This window comes from Mesocricetus auratus, unplaced genomic scaffold (assembly GCF_017639785.1).
Source record: "Mesocricetus auratus isolate SY011 unplaced genomic scaffold, BCM_Maur_2.0 Super-Scaffold_100021, whole genome shotgun sequence".
In the NCBI taxonomy this organism is placed as follows: Eukaryota; Metazoa; Chordata; class Mammalia; order Rodentia; family Cricetidae; genus Mesocricetus; species Mesocricetus auratus.
In genome coordinates, this window is record NW_024429202.1 from 8872985 (window position 1) to 8882379 (window position 9395).

The following is a 9395-nucleotide window of genomic DNA, read 5'->3' on the forward strand; positions in this document are numbered from 1 at the left end:
CTGTCAAACTGAACACAAATAAATCCTTCTTCCCTTGAGCGGCTTCAATCGGGTGCTTTGTCAGAGCTGTGAGAAAAGTTACTAATGTAAATATACTTGTATTTATATTAGCCCACCCCAGTTTGTTTCAGCATCAATTTCAGCGACCTCTCTTCCTAGGATTCAGGAGCTGTGTCTGAAAGTAGACTTCAGTGGGGACCAGCTCTGGTACTGCTGTGGGCTCAGTGCCCTTACATCTGCTTCTGTAAGAGAGAGAGTCCACCAGGGAGAGAACACTGGCATGCACCATGTCTCTGGGCATTCTGTGTGGGCTTGTTGCTTGTCTCCACAGCTCCCAAATCTCCATCATCGTTCCTTCCCACTGCACCTTCCCCCAGGAGCTTGAAACTCTGTTGTCTAGACCCATCTTCTGTACTCTTCCTACTGGGTCTGGATAACTGTGTCCTATCTACCCACCCCTCCCGTCTGGGTGGGGGGTGCTGACAGAGAGCCCTCTGTCACCCGGTGGAATGTGGTGGCAATTCTGAGTATGGTGCCGGACAAGAACTCCAGCCCCCTATAAACTTTTTACAGTTCAGGAAAGTAAACATGTGGTTTAAGGTCTTTACATAAGCGGTACCCACGAGTTTAGCTGGCTTTGTAGACTACGGAAAAAAAAGTTGGTAGAGCTAATACATTTTGGAGCCAGTCAAGGGAGAGCGGCCCAGAATCCTCAGGGAGAGCTTGGTGGCTTAGGGGATCAAAAAAGGAATCATCTAGCAACTGACTCCTCTCTCCTGCTTAGAATCTGTCGGGCTGCATGATGTAGCCAGGCTTCCCTGGGTCAGGAATCAACTCCTCCGTGAGAGTCACAGAGTTTCCTAGCAGCTAGGAAATAGAGCCTGGGAAGCTGCATCATACAGTCCATTAGGGTTGGAGACCATGGACTGTTTACTATTTAGTTCAGCATCTCCCCAAGACTCCTCTGTGTGCTGGCAGGAGAGGAGAAAGCTGGATAACCACTTGATGAATGTGTACAAGACAGCATGGCTGTGAGGGGGGTCGGGGTTTGTGTGCTCACGGAGACCCTGGAGGGAGAAAGGACGAGTGGGGCTTCCAATTAGAGCCCTGGTGCCTGGAGAATAAACACAAATGCCCACAATCATAGCAGGTGAACGCACAGCCAGTGTTGGATGTCTAAATAGAAAGCAGCTCTTAGATAGAGGTTGTGGGAAGCAGATAATGAGGAAGAATCAGGCAGGGCTACATGGGATGAGCTTGGGACAGAATGGCAGATGTCTGAGTCCAGCCACTAGAACAGGGAGGGTACTTGGATGGAGTGCAAGCTAGAGTTAAGTCCTGGTGTAGAGAGAAGCTAAGTCCTGTGGAGATGCAGACAAGATCAGTAGATCCAGGCACACAGAAGTTACCTGGGACTCCGAAGGTGACTCTAGTTTCTGTTGGTGTAGAAAAGAGGTCACAGTTGGGACTTGGGGGGCATTTATCACACCCTTACTTACAAACTCCCCATAGGAAGAGATAGGTCACACGGGGAAATGCAGATGGCGAGTGAAACTGGAGGAGTCAATGTTAGTATCCATGACCTTGACAAATCTCTAGGTCTTCACTGGAGGGTCACAGTGTGCTAGACTGAGACTTCATTTTGCAAAGAAAAGGATGGATATGTGTGTAGATTTCAGAGAAACATATTGCACATGCCAGGCAGTTAGGATACTTTCAACATGGTGGGATCTTGTGAGGGAGTTTATTTTATTTTATTTTCATATACTGTAAGTCGGTTTACTATTTATTCTGTCATTTGTTAATTTTGATATTTGAAAAATTCTTTTAAGAAATGTGTTATATTTTTGTTTATTGTATGTGTACACATCCATGCACCCATGTGCCATGGTGTGTCTGTGGAGGCCAGGGGATAACTTCAGGGAGTCAGGGGGTCTCAGGAATTGAACTCAGGTCAGGTCATTAGGCTTGGCTGCAAGTGCCCTTATCCACTGAGCTATCTTGCCGGCCTCCACAAGGTTCTTCTATCGAAGGATTCACCATGAGTAACCTTGGCAAATGATTGCCTGCTTAGTCCATGTCAGGCTCTGTTCCGAGTACTTTCCATGGATGAAGTGATGTCTTCCTCAGGGGAACTCAGATGGTGGGAGGTTGGGCAAGCACCTGTATTTGCAAAGCTGCTGTGTGGTAGCTGGGATCTGAAGCCAAGCCACCTGCTTTCCAGGTCGGTTCTCTTAACCACTGTGGCTCCCCTGGAAGGAAAGAGGATTCTTCTGTGGCTGAAGAGCTCAGGGGAGGAGATGAATGTGTTCTTACAGCTGGTAGGAGGGGTTGCCTGATGCCTACATTTAGTGAATGAGCCTGTGAGAGAACTAATGGATGTCAGGGAAAATCCCTCCATTGTCTCCCAGGACAATGTCTTTTTGCTAGACCAGAATGCTACCACTGTGAACAACAGCTCCCAGAAAAAAGCTACACATTCAAACTGAAACTTCAGCAAGGCTGATGAATTGACTAGAACATCAGTGACTATGTAGAGCTTGGAACGTTGCAAGGCCAGAGTCAAAGCATCCTGGGTCTTCTTTAGCTCTCTTATAGCATTGATAGCTCTCCTGACCCAGAAGACCATTTGGAACACACATGTCTTAGACAGCATGTAGCAGAGGCTTGCCCCACTTGCTGTAAAGTGTCTCTCTGATGTTCCCACCAGAGCATTTGAAAAGCATACTGAGTTAGGGCTTTCTTTGTCCTGTTACTGCAAAAACTTCACAAGTCTGCTTCCCTGCAGGAACATGGAGTTTGGGCTAACCTAAATCTGTGTTCCCAGGCCACGGTCACTCATAGTTGGCTCTAGAATAAGTTATCTCCTTATCCCCTTTGATGTGAGAGCTGTGTTTTAGTGGTGACATCATGGAGGAACTCTAGAAACCTTTCCCCACCTCTAGAGCAGGTGGGTTGACTCCGACCCCTGAGAGATGCTGTCTGTTGAGAAACCTGTCCTACCTTCCAGGTTCCCAGGAGAGTGCAGGGTGGCATTCAATGAACCACACCTCCCAGAATTCACATTTTTGTGACTCCTCCCACATTGACTCTGGCATTGGATGCATGGTTTCCTTTAACCAATGGGACATTAGCAAGCATGACACTAGCAGGTTCTTGGCATGTGCTTACAGGGTAGACTTGTCTTTTCAGAATATTCTTTCTTAGAACCCACCCATCGAGCTGGAACAGTAATAATGTGGGGTCCTGAAAGGAGGCCATTTTGGACATTTCTCTAGTTCTAACCAAACTCCCAAATCGATGTAACCACTAAATGTGCCCTGCTAGACCACTCAACTGAGCCCGGTCAACTCACAGCTTCTCGGGGAAGAAGAGCCCACCACCGTTTGGAGTCAGTGTGTTTGGGTGACTTATTCATCAGACACAAGTCTTGAGACAGGTTGACCACAGTGGAAAACAGGTTGAGCACCCAAGCTGAGCAGGACAGGAGGTGTCTCCTCTGTCACTATCTTCTTGCCTTGGGACAGGGTGTCTCAGTGAACCCAAGGCTTCCTGTTTGACTAAGATGACTAGCCAGTGAACTCTGGGATCTGCCTGTCTTTGTTCAAGGTTACAGACATGAGCCTTCTGATGGGGACAGCAGGCTGGGGACATTGTGCCACTGTAGATCCTGTCCCTAGAGACTGGCCACAGACTAGAATGATGCAAGTATGAATGTGAAGACCAGTTACATCCAATCTAAGAGAGATGTTTCAGCCCCCAGGGTTTCCTCTCTAGTGCCAAGTCCCTGACCTGAACCTGCTGGGAGGACAGCTCAGGGGCCTGGGCATCCTCCTTTTAATGAAATCACCACCACCCCTGAAACTACTCCCAAAGAAGAAGGGACAGCGGTTAAGAGCACTGACTGTTCTTCCAAAGGTCCTGAGTTCAATTCTCAGCAACCGCATGGTGGCTCACAACCACCTTGAATAAGCTCTGATGCCCTTTTCTGGCATGCAAGCAGAAGATTGTATACATAATAATAATAATAATAATAATAATAATAATAATAATAATAATAAAGATTTCTTTAAAAAAAGAAGGGACATTGTCTCAAAACAAGATGGAAGGAAAGGACTGATACCCAAGGTTCCTTTGACCTCTACATGTACCAAGGTACGTGAAGACCCATAGTCTCTCTCTCTCTCTCTCTCTCTCTCTCTCTCTCTCTCTCTCTCTCTCTCACACACACACACACACACACACACACACCTCTTACACATACAAAGGAGTTTAAAAAACTCAACATTCATCCTTTGCATCACATCTATGAATGGGAACCACAGCTTGTGCATCTTAATCTCGGTCAGTACTCCACGAACCAGTGTCTGTGTAGACACCATTCTCTCAGATCGAACCCTCAGCTTTCCTCCTGGACTGCCATGAGTGATCTGGCTGGTGGCATTGTGTCCAAAGAGTGGACGTAGGACAGGGAGGCTACACGGAGCTGGGGCCCAGACAGTGCCAAAGGCACCCAGTCCTGCACCAGGAGATGCCATTTCTACAGCCCTCAGCCTTAGACAAATCAATCACTAAAGCAAAGAGTTGCTTTCTGGGAGGGTTGAGCACAGGGGCCCCAGGCCTGCTTCCTCCTGAGGGGTAGGAGGAGTCTGCATGCCCTTCCTAGATTCTTACTTGTGTTTCCTATGACTTGGGGCTCCGGTTCAAATGATTAAGACCTCTCAGGGTGGGGATGAATAAGGAGGGAGAGGCATGAAGCTAACCTCTGGCCATCTTGGGGTAGCTTCTATCTCACTGTGGTCTCACACATTATCTTAACCCTTTAAGCTTTGATGTTCTGGGGAAGAGGGCTTGGACCAGGGGAGGAAAAACCAGGGGAGGGAAAGGACAGTGGCAGCTGTCACGAAGGAGGAGTTCCTCACTCGGGGAACTGAGAGGAGAGAGGACTCCAGGAGAGAGGCTGAGAACAAAGAAAGAGCATCCCCAGACAAGAGCAAGGGTGCCTATGGACGGAGGGTGACAACAGTGTACCTGCCCATCCCCCTCCTCCCTGACCTGCTGTTCTCAGGGCTGCCCTAATCCAGGTAGACTGAAAATTTCTATCACTCTGGGCAAAAGTTATTGCACGGGATAATGGAATCTTTGTCGGTGTGAATTCCAAACGAAACAAGAGAGAAAGAGACAGGTCCTTCGGGTGTGACTCACGAGCGGCGTTGTGATGGGCACCCCCTTCCCACAGCAGATCAGGATGGGGCTGATTTGGAGACTTCTGCAGCTGGTCTCTGAGGCAGGGTGGTGGCCACGAGGGACCCTGGTGCAGTGAGGTGGTATGTGTGGCGGGGAGGGGTAGGCAGAGGGATCAGCATCATTGAGCAGAGCTGTCAAACACCTCAGGGTTGTGCAGACCACGTGTGCTCCTGCAGAGAAAATTTCATAATTACGCTATGAAATGTGCTGTTAATTTTTTTTCTACAAACCCCAAACTTCACGCCCACATAAAAGTTCCCAAAGTCATTTGACATGCACAGGCGGGCAGAGCACGGTGAACTGCCTGACTCTGAACTGCAGAAGCTTAACCGGCATCCGATTTGGTATCTCATTGATCCCCCAGCCTCCCTGAGGCTCCCGAGCTGTGGGCTCTACCCTGAGATGGCCTTCCACTTTGTGACAAGGCTGTTCCCACGTGAAACTGTGACTCTGATGTTACTGATTCTTTCTTCTTAAAAAAAAATTAGTCTTTGGGGCTGGGGGCATTTCTTTTTCCTTTTAAATAAACAAATCAAAATAAATAAATAGTTTCTTGTGTATGGCTGTTTTGCCTACATGTATGTCACATGTACCATGTTCATGCCTGGTGCCCACAGAGGCCAGAAGAGGGCATGGGATCCCCTGGAACTGGAGTTATAGGTGGTTGTGACACAACATGTAGGTGCTGGGACTCAAACCCTGACCTTTCTGGAAGAGTAGTCAGTGTCCCTGAATCATCTCTTCCGCCTCACCCTGACATTCTCAAAGGGTGGAGCCATCTTTGTTTCCCAGAAGTCTGACTGTCCAGGAGCAGGGGAGGCAGTAGTCAGGGCTAGGAGTTCCCAGACTGGACCTCATGGGGTGGGGTCAGGGCAGGGTAAGTCGGGCAGGAAAGCCACCAGTGAGCTAACAACGTCTTTTGTGAACTAACAGACAATGGCTGGTTAAGATACAGGTCCCCCAATGGACTTTAGTGCCCATCCCACAATTATATGTAGTCTGGTGTGGGGCTATGTCTTTAATCCCAGCACGCAGGAGGCAAAGGCAGGCAGATCTCTGTGAGCTTGAGGCCAGGCTAGTCTACATAGAGTTCCAGGCCAGCCAGGGCTATGTAGTGGAGACGCTGTCTCAAAAAGCAAACCAACCCTGCCCCCACACACCCTTCTCCTCCTACGTTTAAAAAATGAAAACATATATATTGTGTTTTCCCTCTGAGAACAGACAGAGCCCGAGGCTGTGGACAAGCAGACATTTGAGGCTCTCTTTGGAGCAACATGAAGAATTGTGTAGAATTAGCCTAGCAATTGGTTACAGGTAAAAAACAGCCGAGGAGTGTGAGAACCATTTGTTTTCCTAAACAGATGAGATATCCCAGACCCCTTTGCTCCCTCTCCGTATGTATCTCTGCCTCAGTCACATGCTCTTGTTGGCCCCTGGCCCAGTGGCTGTACCTGTGGAGTCCCCTCCTGCAGAGGCTTCACTCTACCTTAATGAACATCATTTTGTCAAGACTGAGTTTTGTTCTTGCCCGGAACTGTCTTAAATCACAGACTGTTTATGTCATCGGCAGCAAATATTGATTTGCAAGGCTCCTGTACTTGAAGTTTTAGAAAAATTTGAAGCAGTATGTCTTTTAAGGGGGGAAACCCTTCTGATCTGCAGAGAGGGAGGGAGGGAGTAGGGAGAGAGGGAGGGAGGATCATTTAATGCTGAGGTGTAAAGAGAAGCCTTCCCGTCAGCCTGGTTCCAGAGCCGCATCAGTCCCAAATAAACACACAAGACGCTGTATTAATTATGAAGCTGTTGGCCTTGCTTGTTTCTTACTGGCTAGCTCTGACTTAAGTATTTATCCCATAATTGTTAATCTAAGTATTTCTCTTACCGGAGTATTTTCCGGGCTTCTTATCCCTATGGCGGTTACATCTTGACTCCCTGTGTTTCTCCTACCCAGAGTCCTCCTGGACTCCTAGTCTCACCTATCTTGCTTCCCTATTGGCCAACAGTGCTTTATTGACATATACCCAGGACTTCCCCATCACTGAGGTACCAAGGAAGGACACCCAGAGAATAGGCTCACAAGCCTTAGTCTCAGGTTCAAGGAGCCATCCCCTCCATTGTCCCAGGTAAAGTCTTTTGTGGAGCCTCAGTGTACCCCAGTGTCTAACTGTCCTGGCCATTTGAAGTGACCCCATACAAAGACCTCAGGGAGATCCCTGAGGAAGGAGCTGTGTGTTCCTAGTGGAAAACTCGAGGCTCCCGGCCCTCTGCAGTCTTTCCGGGTTGAAGGCAGCACGGACAATTCATTTCCCAGCAGAGCAGAGGAATTCCTACAGTGGAGCGGGGGCAGAGACAGTAAAACAATAGGAACACCACCCAGGTGGCGCCCCTGGTGATCAGGGCCAGCACTTCCAGGGTGCTGACAGCAGCTCCAAGAGAAATTGCCACTTGATGGACTTAGGTGGTGCAAAGTCAGGGTAGGACCAAGGGTCCCAGGTGACTCAGAAGGAATGCCCAGGCTGCAGGGTGGGCTTGAAGTACTATGGGCAGAGGTCTCTGCCTATCCCTGTGGGAGAAGCCAGAGTAAAGGAGCCCCTGTTTCTGCTCCATAAATCTGGGTCCTTGGGTCAAGGGCCCCAGGCAAAGTGGAGGTTGAAGCCAATGACAGATTTGTGTGTCCTCTGCCTCATGCTTTGGACATCCTCTACAGAAACTTTTCTCTAATTCATTCTCTCTCTCCCTCCCTCCCTCCCTCCCGCTCCCTGTCTGAGTTTCTATTGATGCAGCAAAACACCATGACCATAAAGCAAGTTGGGAAAGAAAGGGTGTGTTCAGCTTACACTTCAGCATCCCTGTTCATCACTGAAGGAAGCCAGGGCAGGAGCCTGGAGGCAGGAGCTGATACAAAGGCCATGGAGGATGCTGCTTATTGGCTTGTTTCCTACAGCTTGCCCAGCCTGCTCTGCTATAGAACCCAGGACCAGCAGCCCAGAAATGACTCCGCCCACCATGGCCTGGGCCCTCCCCCATTGATCACTAATAGAGAAAATGCCTTACAGTTGGATCTCATGGAGGCATTTCCTCAGCTGAGGCTCCTTCCTCTCTGATGACTCTAGCTTGTGTCAAGTTGACACAAAACCAGGCAGTACAGATCCCCAGGAATGACCGTATTCAGGCACTGTCTCCTTTCTCTTGACTCCTGCAGTCAGAGACAGCTGGATGACCGTCCTTACCAGTTTCTAGTGTAGGCTTCTAGGGACACAACCCACGGTTATACAAGACTATACATATGTTTTTAAATTCTCCCTGGTTTTGGAAAACAGAATGCTACGGTAATCCATTTTTCTTTCTAATTAACGATATTCTGTTTTTTAAATTTTAATTGCTATAAAACATCTATTCTATAGACAGGCAGGCCATAGATTATTTTTGTAATTGGGTAATTCTTGCTATTTCCAATAAGACTGTAATAGATGATCTTGAACATATGCCACTTGGAACGAGGAGGGTCTGGTTACTGGGCTAAATGGTAACGATGCTTGTAAATTAATTAGATATTATTTTTTGTGCTTTCTTTGTTTTTCCCAGTGTGGTCAGTCAGCGACTAGAGCTACTCACTCAGGAACAAGCAGGAAGCAGACAGACCGGAAGCAAAGCAGGAGGGTGGAGGTCGGCTTCCTCTCCTCCTGGCTCAGTCTCCCCCGTTGGCGCCCCTACTGGCAGAACACAGCAGAAACCAATGGCAACACTGAGATTCAGCTTGCAGCGTCCAAACCGGAAGAGAGGAGCGGAGATGCGGAGTGAGAGCCAGTCACTTCTAATTGGCTTGATAATGACACTTAACAATAACACTTGAAATGTGTCGTTAACTATTTGGAGTTTGCCTAACTGGACAGCTGACAGTTAAGAAACAGTACCTTAGCGGGGTTTTGCCACACATTTTTCTTATCGTTATGTTTAGGTGACAACATTTTTCTTATCTTTATGTTTAGGTGACATTTGTATGCATATTCTGTAAACTTGTTTCCCTTAGGAAATTTGTTCCCTATGGGCTGTTTGTCTCTTTTTTAGCGATATCTTAATGAAAACAAGCACAATGAAAAACTCAAGGGACCAACAAACTCGATCTAAACGTTTGGAACAGCCAACAT

The 9395-nt window shown here is 48.0% G+C and overlaps 1 long non-coding RNA gene across 1 annotated transcript; it reads right to left on the reverse strand.

Annotated features, from left to right (window-relative positions):
• Positions 1-1741: 1741 nt before the first annotated feature.
• On the reverse strand, positions 1742-9101 carry LOC110341276. The gene is made up of 3 exons (XR_005870158.1): positions 8863-9101; positions 5206-5417; positions 1742-2252 (listed from the first exon to the last, which is right to left on the reverse strand). It is a non-coding gene; the product is annotated as an uncharacterized LOC110341276 (long non-coding RNA).
• Positions 9102-9395: the final 294 nt, after the last annotated feature.